Here is a 14,309-nt window from a genome sequence, read left to right on the forward strand (position 1 = left end):
AATAGAATAATTTGGACTAATAGAGAAGGCTATTTCAAGGTGACTGAAACCAGAGATGGAGGAGAAGTAGACATCTAAGGGCGGCACCTGGCTGGCTCAGTCGGTAGAGCGTATGACTCTTGATCCTGGGGTTGTAAGTTCAAGCCCCACGTTGGGTGTAGAGATTACTTAAAAATAAAATCTTAAAAAAAAATTAGAAGTCTAGACCACATGTTTTCTTCTATACCCACAAAAGGTTTTGCAGATGTATCTCCAACTCCTCCATATATTCACAGTCATAAAAATGAGCAATCACTGCATATTTTTAAAAATGGCCTAAAAGTAGTCATTTGGAAGTACAGATGACAGATAAACTATCACATGAAAAGAAATCATTTCAGATATTAAAATAAGTTATCTTTTGAACTTAGTTAACTTTCAAGTAAATTTGGCTTTCAGAATTCCTTGGGCTTGTGCTTTTAGGTAGCATACCAATGCACTGAAGTTAGGCTGGGAAAGTGGCTCAGCGTTAGCAAGAGGGAGGTTTGCTTCTCTGGTGCTTGTTCCGCTCTGCAAAACCGAATAGCTCACTTCTGCTCTCCAGAATGAAGAGCAGAGGGTGCACAGCTCTACCAGGTTGGCCTGATACAAAGAACAGGGGCAGGGTCCCCACAGCCAGGAGAGACATGGGGGAAGGCAGACAGCAAGGAGGCCAAGGGAAGAGAGATCTCTGTGCTCCCATCTGAGGCTGACCCTACGATCTGAAAGGTGACGATGCACTAAACTCTGGAAGGATGTTTTCCGATATCCTTGAATTTCACCTTTTTGTATTCCGTGCCATGTAAGATTGGGCTTTTTCTGATAAATAAGCACATCTTCCAGATACTTTAGAGCCCAGTCGTGAGGTGCCATTACAGAGTTCTCCAGCATGTGGCCATCTTTCTTCAGGACGGTGTGAGGTGATAATAGGCACTCCCAGTAGGTAATGGTCAGGAGGACCAGCCCTGGAGACAAATGCCCTGGAGGCGATAATCAAGTCGCTTGACCTCCTCTTGCCTCAGTTTCCTCACCTGTAACATGAAAGTTATGACGGTAATTAGCTCTTATGGTTGTGGTCAGGATTAAACAAAATTGTATTCATAAACCATCAGCATGGTTCTTGGCATGCAACAAACATTTGAAATTGTTATCTTTTCATTACGATTAATTTCTTCATACCACCTAAGCTGCAATTAAATTGGTCATTCTTAGAAGTGTGGTCGGGGTCCCAAAAGGTTCCAAAACCCTCTTAGGAGTCTATAAGGTCCAAACAGTTTTCACACAAATATTATTTTATTGCAGCAATCAATGCCTGATTTTATTTGCCTTTTTACTCTCGTCCTCACATGACTGGACAGTGGAGTTTCCCAGAGGCTACCCAGCATGTAATACCCCAGTAGATTAAATGGAGAAGCATGTGAAAACCTAGCCATCTTCTGTGAAGTCAGATATTAAAGAGATTTGAAAATATGTGAAACAGTGCAAATCTTCTCACTAAATGTCTTTGCTTTAGAAAAATATAGTACTTTTTTCATAAAAATACGTTAATATGCCAGGAATTTATTATTAAGTTAATTAATTCACACATATTTTCCAAATTTCTCTGTTTTAATTTCTACTACAATAAACATAAATATATAGAACCCACATAAATAAAAGCTCTTTGGATTCCTTAATAAGTTTTAGGAGTGTATCAAGGGGTCCTGAGAGCAAAGTGGTTCAGACCTGCTGCCTTAGATCACACAGGTAATCCTTAGGATAATTACTTTTTTCTCTATTTATAATGATTTTTAATCTTTTTTATTTATGAAGGGAATAGGGAGATTTAGAGCATAAAAATAACTAAAGGGAAGGATTAGATAGCCTATAATTAAACCGTTCAGTGATAGCCATTATTAATATTTTGGCACATATCCCTCTGGTGTTTAGCCCATTCATATATCATGCACATAGAATTAAAATGGGATGATATGGTACATAATATTTTGAAACATTTTTCTTTTACTTAAAATATATCACATCATCTATCCATATCATTAACTGCTCTACAATAGCTTTCTGAGAACTGCGTTATCATTTACTTCATCAAGCTCTTATTTTTGAACATTTGTTGCTTATATCTTTCATATTATAAACAATGTCATAGGATGTTAAAGGATGTAATGAACATCCTTTTTATACATACTTGATTATTTCTTAGAATATAGTCCTAGAAGTAGAATTGTTGTGTCAGGGGTATGCATATTTTTAAGAAAATATGTTGCCAAATTGCTCTTCAGAAATGTGCCAAGCCTGTATTTTACTAGTTTACATTAGACACCCTTGTTATTAACCATTATTTCATATCTTTGCCAATCTGATAGCTTGAAAGTGGTATTTCATTGTTATGATTTACTTTTCTTTGATTACTAATATGTTTGACTACTTTTTCATATGCATCTTGGCTTTTTATATTTCACTTTCTGTAAAATGCCTCTTAGAATAACGAATTTTTATTGAAGTGGTGAAGCTTCCAAAAACTGCTCACTTCTCTCAAGTATTAGTTTCTATACTGGCAACATTAGCTTGTAGGACACAAGTGATGACATAGCTAATATAGTTTTTATGTATTTATAAATATCAATGAAATTGTATTGGGTAAATTCAGTTGCTGCAAATTCTCCCCATTATGTTTGATCTTTACAAAAATGTGAATTTCAAAGAAAGAGGTAGCAATCATCCATGTGATCTAACAAGCAGGACTACTTTCTTTTCTTTTAAGATTTTATTTATTTATTTGGGGGGCAGGGGAAGAGGGAGAGGGAGAGAGTCTCAAGCAGACTGAGCTGAGTAGGGAGCCTAATGCAGGGCTTAATCTCATGACCCTGAGATCATGACCTGAGTTGAAACCAAGAGTCACATGCTTAACTGACTGCGCCACCAGGTGCCCCTAACAAGTAGGACTTCTTTAAATGGAACTGTGTAAATTACAGAATGCTATTCAAAAGTAAGACAGTGTTATTATTTCAATGTTTTGGTCACGACTAGTTTACCAAGTCTATCAAGATAATATCCCAGACAGGTAAAATTCTCAAGAACACTACTGAAAGAAGGAACCAGACTTAGGTGACACTGGAAAAAGAGATGTAAGGATGGAAATGGCAGTTCCATAGGATAGGATAGGATAGGACCACCAGAGAAACTGACAAACAATGATACAGGCAGATACTAGATGGGCATGGGCTGAAGCAACATAACCATTAGGCAATGGGCCAGTCTGAAGTTGGGCTGGAAGAGCATCATAAATCCACAATTCCTGCCCTCTTCTTCCTTCTCTCTTTGATCCCTTCCCACCCATCTTCTGGGGCTAAAGTAAGTGAGATAGGACCTATGGGAAAGATGCTGGAAAGAGCTAAGCAGAGCAACAGACCCCAGGTAGGGGCTCAGTGTAGACACAGACTCCATCAGGAAGAGAAACCCATGCTGATTATACAGCTTGGTCCACACAACAAGAGCAGAAGACTTCTATACATGCAGGCTTACATCTCACCAAGTCAACAGCAGCAAGCTCCTAAATCTTCCCTATTCTCATTAAGAAGGGCTAAAGAAGCAGTTTAGACCAAGGTTGTACCTGAGAGGAGCTGGGGAAGGAACAGGCCAACTGAATACCAGCCACTTAGCCACTTCTAATGGCTTCTAATGCCACTAATCTCATTCTGTCCCTGAAACTCCAGGTAGAACACTGCACACAGTGGGGCCCATAGATATTTGCCAAATGAAAAAATAAATAAATAAATGGATGGATGAAATTTGCAAAATTCATGAAACTGACAAATGATCAGTATTCTTAAAATTTCTTGTTCAGTCTTCAAAATAAAGATTTTTTAACTAAAAATAATGGGGAAAATAAAATTTTTGCTTCCATGTATGTCAATGGTCATTGCCTCTATTGAAAATTTCCTACCGGGAATCCTAATAAATATTTAAGCCGTTCCGATCTACCTTGCCAGTTGGTACTTAGTGGGACTTAAGCACTGGATTACAAGAATGGTTGCTTTGGAAGCTTTGAAGTCTACTGTTTTAGGCTGTGTGATCACAGGAATGTCTCATCCACTTCCCTTTCTCCTTTATTTTCTAATCTTTTGTTAAAGAAAAGTAGCTATAAACACGCCAACCTGTGTTGCTATAATGATTTTCTTAGTTAACACTGTAGTTAAGGTTACATACAGACTTTGACTGTAATCCCCCTTCTTCACCAGTTCCCCAGGTTTTGGACACATCCCTTCAGCCTAAAGCTTTCCAGTCTTTGTTCCTCATTCAGATAAACTTTAAACTTGGTCTGTTCAGCTGCTTCTGAGAAGAGAGAAAACAAGAGATGTAATGTTTTGCCAATGAGTGTTAGAAAGTCTAATTTACAAAAGTTGACAATATTCGTCATGGTTACTCATTACTTGGGAAAGACGTCATCATCCAGGGAATTATCACAGAACCAAAAGACCAGGAGAGAAGAATCAGATGATGGCTAAAAGCCAATGAGGCTCTTTTGACCGAACCTACTCAGATATCTTCACAATTTCAAAATGTCTGAAAAGCAGCCTATTGATAGGTGGATATCCTATATGCTAGAATTATCAACTCAAAGGATGAATACTGTTAAATGTGAGCTTTTTTTATGCACTTCAGGGTAACTTTTGTGCACAGACAATACTATTCAACGGTTTACTTTGGTATGAAAATTAATATAGGGGCACCTGGGTGGCTCAGTGGGTTGAGTCTGCCTTCTGCTCAGGTAGTGATTCTGGGGTCCTGGAATTGAGCCCTGCATTGGGTTCCTTGCTCAGGTGGTAGTCTGCTTCTCCCTCTCCCTCCATGCACTCTCTCTCAAGTAAATAAATAAAATCTTAAAAAATAAAATAAAGTAAAAATTAATATTCAGTTCATTATGATTACAAAATCAAAACTTCTTTACCTTTTGAATTTACCCCACAAACCTTATAAGCCTAACACATTTCAGCAAACAATTTTAAAGGCTTTCTATTAATATTTGGTCCATTTACAGATTTAATTAAATGCCTTAAAATATTCTTAGCTGTATTTATAAATTCAATATATTCACTTTTCCTTTAAATATATTTTCTGACTTCATAAACTCTTCTAAAGTGTTAAGGAAATCATGCAAATGTCATAAATTAAACATAAAATTCTAAGTCTAAACCAATAATGCAATTCCACACGTAAAATTTGAATCATAAATCTGGCATTTACTCTAAGAAGCCAAATTCTCTTAAACAAATTACAAATGCTTAAAATACCAAACATGTACAGATTTTTTTATGCAAAAGTAATAATACTATGGGTTTGATTTTTATAAACTGTATGTATTGAATTCTGTATTGAGGGTGACTTAAAAGTTGCTTATTTGCTAAGAAATAATTATATCATCCCAAACAAATTTGGAGTGCACCTCCTCAGGCCCTCAAGACCCTAGACCCTTCCATCATGCTCAGCGAAGTTTCTTCTTTCCTGAGTCACTTTTCTCCATTGCTTTCTTCTTTTTAAAGTTCTATGCTTCCTGGCCACTACTACAAAATCCAGACTTAATGTTAACTTCTTAACGTAGAGAAACCTAGCCGTTCTGGGAAACCTTCTAATTGGGTCTTGTCCAAGAAGGTCTTATCTTTCTCATCCCATAAGTCCTATCAAGCTTCACAACAAAAATCCGGTGGTCTCTGAGTATCTGGTGTCATTACTAATGTTTGTTCCTCCTCTAGAATGCAAAAGTAAAGTAAGATTTATTTTTTAACCAGCACTTATTTTCCTTTCAGGTTAACTAGGTGTTAAGTCCGCTCAGGACAAAGATCATACTCTTACTCTCTTTTTAACTCCGCACTTGCAATTATCTCTAAAGGTGTTTCTGCTGGTTTGTGTGGACCCAGAAATCACACTTGTCTCCTACACGGTGTTGTCTTTTGAGAACAGGTGTAATAAATTGAAGGTAGGTACAAATTTTTTGCTACTCATCCCATTGAGAGGTGAGTCTATTTTCCTCCCCCTGAGTCTGGGCTGACATTCGTCACTTACTTGAGTAACAGAATATGATAGAGGTAAAGTTAGGCCAGCTCCAGGACTAAACTTTAAGAAGACTGGTAGCTTCCGCATTGCCCTCTTGGAGCTCTGAGCCACCAACTGAGAAATCTGACTTCCTTGAGGCTTCTATAAAGTGAGGAAGTTCAAGGCCAGCGAAGAGATCCTTTGTAGGTGCTAGTCAACAGTCACCATCAGCACCAGACATTTGAGTGAATCATCTCGGACATACAGCTCAGTTAAGACTTCAGATGACTCTGGTTGCTGTCTGACTGCAACTGTATGAAAGACCCCAAGCAAGAACATGCAGCTGAGCACAGCCAATCACAGAAATATGAGAGTGATAATAACTTATTTTTGTAAGCCAGTCCAGTGTGGAATGATTTTTACTAGGCAACAATAGATAACTGGTATAGCAGATAATCATGACTATGGCTCTAGACCTGAGCTTTTGGCATTACTTGTGCTTAGTTGTTGAAATATTTTCCAGTCTTATAGTATACTCAGAGAAACTTTTGACAGCCAGCAGCATTTGGTAAGTCTGTACTTCTATTCATAGCATACCGATAGTTGAAATCTTCTCTTTTTTTTTCTTAAATTTTTCTGTCTTTTTTCTTTTTATCTTTATCTCTTTCTCTTCCCTCTTTATTCTTTTTTAAGTTTTCTTCTCTTTTCCCTTAGCCTTCTCTTTCTTCTTCTGTATCTCATTCTTCTCCTTTCATTATTCTGTACTTCCTCACAGAGCTAGTTCTAAAAACTATATTTTTAAAATAGGCAGCATTAACTCTTGCGTTAGCACTGTAACCACCATGAAGTGAGAACATACAAAATGACAGTATTATCTCCCTTCTTTAATTCTCATCACAACTCCATGAAGTAGGTGTAATTAATATTTCCATGTTACAGGGAGAAATGGAAGCTTAAACTATTACCTGAAATCCTGAAGCCCAAACATTCCACAGAGCCATCGTGGTATCTCGGGTCTCATGGTATGAGTGACAGCTCATGCTCTACATCCAACTGGCCTTGAAAGTTCTCAGGGTTCTCTTTTCCTTAGTGTGCATTTATTATTTTAAAAGAATTGACTAAAGATCAATTCACAGTGAATCCAGTGGACCCAAGCATTCACTTGTAATTTCCCTCGTCCCTAAGTGCATACATTTAGAAGCTGTTAGAATCCTTTCACTGGTTCCCTAACATGTGGAGTAAAAGCCATTAGGGTAAGCAGGACCAAGTGGAAGCTCCTGTGACTGCACCCCATCTCCTGGCTAAGATAGTAAATTAGAAGTAATGCTACATCCATGGAAGAATTGAAGAGATTAGTGCCACCATAAATGACTCTTGGAAGGTAAGGGTCAAGAGAATGAGAAAAAAAAGTCACAAACTGGAAGAAAATCTCGCAAAAGACATATCTGATAAGGGACTCTTACTTAAAATATACTAAGAACTTTTAAAATTCAACAACTAAAAAACCAAATAACTCAATTAAATCATGGGCAAAAACCCAAAAAGACATTTTGCCAAAAAAGACACGGAGATGACAAATAAGTATATGAAAAGATGCTCAACATCGTATGTCATTAAGGAATTGAAATAAAACAAGATATCACTTACACCTATTAGAATGGCAAAAATCAAAAACACTCACAATACCAAATGCTGGCAAGGATGTGGAGCAAGAGAAGTTCTCATTCATTGCTGGTGGGAATGCAAATTGATAACAGCCACTTTGGAAGACAGTTTGACAGTTTCTTACAAAGCTAAGCATATCTCACCTTATCATGCAGCAATAGTACTCCTTGGTAATTACCAAAATGGATTGAAAACTTAACATTCATTTATAGACACTTTATTCATAATTGCCAAAACTTGGAAGCAACCAAGATATTCTTCTTCAACAGGTGAATGGATAAACAAAACTATGGTAAACCCAAACTATGAAATATTATTCAGTGCTAAAAAGAAATAAGCTGTCAAGCCATAAAAAGACATAGAAAACCTTAAATGGATGTTACTAAAGGAAAGAGACCAATGTGGAAAAGGCTACATTCAATATGATTCCAGTTATATGACATTCTGGAAAAGGCAAAACTATGAAGACGGTAAAAATATTAATGGTCACCAGTGGCAACATGAGGGAGGGATGAATCGGCTGAGCACAGAGAATTTTAAGGGCACTGAAACTAATCTGTATGATACCATAATAGTAAATAATATGTCATTATACATGATCAAAACCTATAAAATGTTCACAAAAAGCAAATCCTAATGTAAACTATGGGCTTTGTATAATAATATGCTGATGTAGGTTCATTGATTGTAACAAGTGTACCTCTCTGGTGGGGGATGTTGATAATGGGGCAGGCTGTGCATGTGTGAGGGCAGGAGGTATATAGGTAGGACACCTCCATATTGTCTGCTTAATTTTGCTGTGAACCTAAAACTGCTCTGAAAAAAGCCTATTCAAAGATTTTTTTTTTTTTAAAGCAGGGGAACATTTGCTATATTAAGATCACACGTGTGTCTCCAGACCTAGTTCTTTCTCTAGGTCTGGTTTTATAAAGACTGGTGGTAAACCAGGTCTGATTAATAGGATACATTTTATGTAGGAAATGTCTGTGACTCTAGATATTTGATCAACCTCAAGAAATGACAGCACAGATGGTGTAATAACTTTTGCAGATAACCATTACTAATTTGATGATTACCAGTTGTCAGTAAGTGAATGGTAAAACCGTTGTGTTCAAAAACAAACAAACAAAAAAGGCAGGGGAGGTCAGCCTTTCACATCCCCAAGAAATTAATCTGTTTGGCCCATGCAAAATTCAAGCGAAATGTGAATGATAACAGTAGACAACTCAAACTTAACCAAGTGGAAGCCACAATCTCAGCTGCTTTGTTGGACGTGGTATCTTTTCTGGAATAGGTAACATAGCCTCTGACGCTTAGTGTTCCTTGGGCCAATGTGTTTTTTTCAATCCCATCTTGAAGGATGATCACAAGCATTTCACATTCGTATGAAAAGCATAAGAGTACACGTTCCTGGTCTTATCACAGGGCTCTATGTTAACGTTCCTATTCTGTTACAAACAAGTCCAGAAGCACTTTGGTCTCTTGATATTCCACAGATCATCACACTAGTTCACTTTCTTAATGACGGGATACTAATTAGGCTGGTGAGCCACAACTGGTAAGTACTCTGGCTGTCCTATTCAGACACACCCATATCACAGGATAGAAGAGAAACCCTATAAAGATTCAGTGGCCCAACACATTAATAAGGTTTTCTTAGGATAACTAAAAGGTGTTTTTTCAATGTTTTATTATGAAAATTTTCAAACACATAAAAAAAAGTTTAAGTAATTTACGACAAATCCCTGAATATCAACACCTAGATTCTATAATTAACATCTTACTAGAATTGCTTTATTGTATTTAATGAAGTGTTTAGGCATTCAATAATCTGGAGCATGTCAGAATACCCCCTTTAAAATAAAGGACAAGTTGTTGCATCTTGGATGCCTTAGCGCTAAGAAAAAGACATAGTACTTGAATTTTGGAGGCAGCACATACTGTTCTTAGGAACTCCACTCTGATTTAGTTGTTGGACAACTGGAAGACTGACAAATGCTAATGGAGCCCAGAGCAAAAAGAAGGCTCAGCAGCAAATTCAATAGGCAATACAAGGGGCCCTCCCCTCCAGACTACGTAATCCAACAAACTCGATGGCACCGGGGTATTCATGGTAAATACATGGAACCATGGTGAGCACAAGTGTGAGATGTACACAGGAGATCTACAGTAGGGAGACCCTTCAGATTTTGGAGCAAGACTGTCTTCTGTGGCAGAAACTACACATTTTCTAAGTAGTCCCTGGCTGTTATGAAGCTCTAGTAGCGATTAAATCCCTGACCAAATGGCTATGTATGTGCTGCAGCCCATTACGAATTGGCATTTTCAGATCTACCAAGTTATAGAGTCAGACAAGTGCAGCAGCAACCCATCATGCTATGGAAATGGCACAAAATCAGGACCAAGAAAAGTCAGAAGATACAAAAAAGCTACATGAACAGGACTTCTGACTCCTTCATCACTTATTTCTGCTGCATCAATGCCTAAACCTCGATTCATACCTAACATCTTGTTGAGAGATGGGAAGTATTCCTAAAGCCAGCTGAAGGAAGAGGAAAAATCTTGGACCTGGTTCATACTGAGTCAGCACAATATGTTGGAAGAAACTGAAAATGGACTGCTACTGTAATATAGTCCTTCTGGGGGATGGCCCTCATGTTAGTTGTGAGGGAAAGCCCTTCCAAGGACAAAGCTGGGAGCAGTATGTATGATTTTTTACTTTTTGTGTACTAAAAAAGTAGCATGAGAAAGATATATACAGACTCCTGAGTATTGGAAAGTGGGTTGGCTTGTTGGTCAGGGCCTGGAAGGAGCAAATTTGGAAGATTAAAAAGAAAAAAATAACACCTAGGGAAGAAGCACATAATGGACCAACTTGAAGTGGGTACAAAGTGGAAACAGATCTCATGCTACTGCCCACCAGAGAGCATCCAAGTCAGGGGAAACACTCAACAATGAGGCTGACTCATCCTGTGACTCATCCTCAGCCAGCCTCCCTCCTCTACCACCCCCATGCTTGCACAATGGGGTCAAGAATAGAATCACCATGGTGGCAGGAATAGAGGCTATGCATGTTCCCAGTGGTATGGACACCCACTCACCAAGGCTAAGCTAGCTGCTGCTACTGAACACCCAACCTGTCAAAGTGTTAACAACCTGATACAAAGCCCTTGATAAAGTAGCAAAGCTTGAGATCAGCCAGACACTTAATGTCAGGTTGATTACATCAGATCCCTTTCACCCTGGAGAAGGCAGTGATTCATCATCACTGCAATTAATACTCACTCCCATATGGCTTTAATTTTCCTGTCTGCCATGTCTCTGTCAGCACCACTATTCAAGGGCATATAGAATGCTTGATTTACTGTCATAGGATTCCCACATACCATCACTTCAAATCAAGAGACCCATTTTACAGGGAATGATGGGCCACAATCGATGTATGAGTGAGGGATCCATTACTTGTACCACCTAGTACCAAACCTGGCAGCAGCCAGCCTCCTGGAACAATGGAATTGCTTACTAAGGCTCAACTAAGGTGATAACTCAAGACAAAGGCCTATAAAGAGTTGGGACATTGCCCACCAAAATCAAGGATATGAACTAACCAAACACATGTGCCGCACCCCCAATAGCTAGAATAAACAGGTCCAGACATCAAGGGGTGGAAGTAAGATTTGTCCCTCTCACTATCATTCACAGTGGTGTACTTACAGAATGTGTGTTTCCTGTCCCCACAGCTTTAGGTTTGACAGGATTAGAGGTCCTGGTATCACTGCTTCTTCTAAGGAAAACAATGGTCCATTAACCTGGAAGCTATGACTGCTGCACGTTATCCTTGAGTTCCTCTTGCCAGTAACCTAGCAGACAAAAAAGGAGCACTTTGAAGATTCAGTGACAAATTGGTCTTAATATGTGGTGCTAGCAGGGGTAGACTGTATCAGATGATCTCTGTGCCCTGTTTTACTTCCTCTTGATCTTCTGATTCTATTTGCAATTGTGGCTGTGGTGACAGTTACATGGCAAAGAGGTGAAGAGTTCCAATACTGACCACACCTTGCTTCAAGCAAATCTTTGGTTTGCCATGGTGTTTTTCTGATACTAAAGGAATGGAACACCCACAGGAGTTTACTGGACATGGATGCTTGCATGGCCCAGGTACTGGGGAGTTAACCTCCCTGAGGCAACCCTCAGCCCGCAGGAGATGGGAGCCAGTGGACAAATGCTTCCAGTTGCTGACTCCTGGGATCATTTCCCAAGTAAACCACCTAAATGCAAATTCTTTTCTCAGGCTCTGCTCTCCTGGGTAACTCGAGCTAAGAAAGAAATCAGTGAGAGTCAACATAGCTCTTGCAAATAGAATAGAAAATGCTTCAGAATGACAATAAAAGCTTTCATTCTACAAATACATCCGTTTCAAGGGCAACAGAATATATCAGTTTTGACTCACTCAAGCCAATTCCTCCTCTTACCATAAAGCAAGTTAAGACAGACATACTCCTTTGCAAATTCTTCCTCAGCAGAAATTAATAATAAAGAAAGATTATATAGAAAGGAGAACAGATTTGTGTTTGTTTTCTATTGCTCCTGCAAATTACCACAAACTTAATGGCTTAAAACCATACAAATATATTATCTTACGGTTCTATAGGTTGAAAGTTCAACACATCTCACTGAGCTAAAATCAAGGTGTGAGCAGGACTGGATTCTCTTCTGTAGGGTCTAAGGAAGAACCCACTCCCTAGCATTTTCCAGCTTCTAGAGGCTTCCCACATTCCTTAGCTCACAGTCCCCTTCCTCCATCTTCAAAGCCCACAATGACATGTTGAGTTCTTTTTATTTCACAACACTCTGACCTCCTCTTCAGTGTCTCTCTTTTACTTTGAAAGACCTTCGTGATTATACTGGGTCTACCCAGATATTACAGGATAATCTCCCTGAGGTAAAACCACCAAATTAACAACCTTAATTCTATCTGCACATTTAATTCCCCTCTGCTGTATAGTGTAATTTATTCATAGGTTCCAGGGATTAGGATATGGACATCCTTGGGAGTAGAGTGGAGAGCATTATCCTGCTTACCTCAATATTTAAGAAAAAGAGAGTTTATACATTTTCTTTTAAGTCCACCTTCATATTTATTTTAGACCTAAACTTTCATTTAATTTAATACAACTTTAATATCTTGGTTATAATTACATCAATTTATAGTATTTGATTACATTAGACTGGTGAGTCCATTTTCACTTTATAGGTGAACAGAATGGGGCATAAAAAGCAAAAGAAAAGACAAAAATACATGTAAGAAAGGGAGAGGGAAGGAAAAAGGAGGAAGGAAAGAAGAAAGAAGGAGACAATCAACTTTGATTTCATTTTTACTTATCCAAAGTATGCTTAGCTACTCAACCCAATGAGGTCATTGGGTTGGTATGATGGTTAATTTTATGTGTCAACCTGACTTGGGCTAAGGGATGGATAGCCAGAGAGCTGATAAAACGTTATTTTTTAGTGTGTCTGTGAGGGTGTTTCTGGAAGAGATTAACATTTGATTCAGCAAACTGAAATCTGAGTAAGGAGATTTGCCCTCACCAACGTGGGAAGATATCCAATCCATTGGGGCCTAGATGGAACAAAAAGGCAAAGGGCAAATTCTTTCTCTCTTCTCAGGCTGGGACATGGGAGCTCCTGGGTCTCAGGCCTTTGGACTCTAACTGGGACTACAGTACCAGCTTTCCTGATTCTACAGCTTGCAGATGGCAGGTTGTGGAACTTCTTGACCTCCATAACCACATAAGCCAATTCTTGTAAGAAATCTCCTCTTAAATATATCTCTATACCTCCTAACAGTTCTGTTCCTTTGAAGAACCCTGACTAATACGTTTGAAAAACACTGAGGAAGATGCATCTGCTGCTTGAAGTTAATAATCTTTCACACTCAAAGTTTTGATAAGAGATCTTGGTCATCACAGCTGGTTAAAAATCTAGTCAAGCATGAACTTTCACTAGCACTCTGTTAATTAGAATCTAACTTACTTGCACATTGTAGGTTTTTCCAGATCAAATTCTCTTGAAACAACTCATATTCTTCTTGATCCTGATAATATGGACAATACTGAAGAGTCGGTGGCAGACCATAACATCCTGTGGAAAAACAAATGGGCGTTAACGGATAAAATGTATCCTATAGACACCTTCAGTAATTACCATTCATTGTTCTTGTGTGAATTGTTCATATTTCATAGCTTCCCAAATCTGATCTGTAAGATTAAAGGTGATGAAATGTTTCAATTGACAACATGTAATATTTTATTTTACTATTGATCTCAATCCATGTGATTAAGGTTAATTCTGCAAGACATATTTCTTTTGAACCAGTAAATCCAACAAAAGTGATAAAGAAATGGCAGGGAGGTGACATCCTGAATATGCATTTGGCACTTCAAAACAAATGGATTGTCAAAAAGTTATTTGAGATTAGTTGAGCATGAGTAGGTATTTATTGCTTTCTTCTTGGCCAGAAAATTGTTAGAGAAGTAAAGCTAATGGTAAAAATATTTCCTTTTGGAAAGCATAATCATCTTTTCTTGAGAAGATTG

The 14,309-nt window shown here is 38.3% G+C and overlaps 1 long non-coding RNA gene and 1 pseudogene across 1 annotated transcript; one reads left to right on the forward strand and one right to left on the reverse strand.

Moving 5' to 3' along the window:
- Positions 1–570: 570 nt before the first annotated feature.
- On the reverse strand, positions 571–13,828 carry LOC130542659 (uncharacterized). Its single transcript, XR_008957367.1, has 3 exons — positions 13,747–13,828; positions 11,428–11,573; positions 571–1,049 (listed from the first exon to the last, which is right to left on the reverse strand). It is a non-coding gene; the product is annotated as an uncharacterized LOC130542659 (long non-coding RNA).
- On the forward strand, positions 8,511–8,658 carry LOC113257025 (small nucleolar RNA SNORA72; annotated as a pseudogene).
- Positions 13,829–14,309: the final 481 nt, after the last annotated feature.

This window comes from Ursus arctos, unplaced genomic scaffold (genome assembly GCF_023065955.2).
Source record: "Ursus arctos isolate Adak ecotype North America unplaced genomic scaffold, UrsArc2.0 scaffold_4, whole genome shotgun sequence".
NCBI classification, from domain to species: domain Eukaryota; kingdom Metazoa; phylum Chordata; class Mammalia; order Carnivora; family Ursidae; genus Ursus; species Ursus arctos.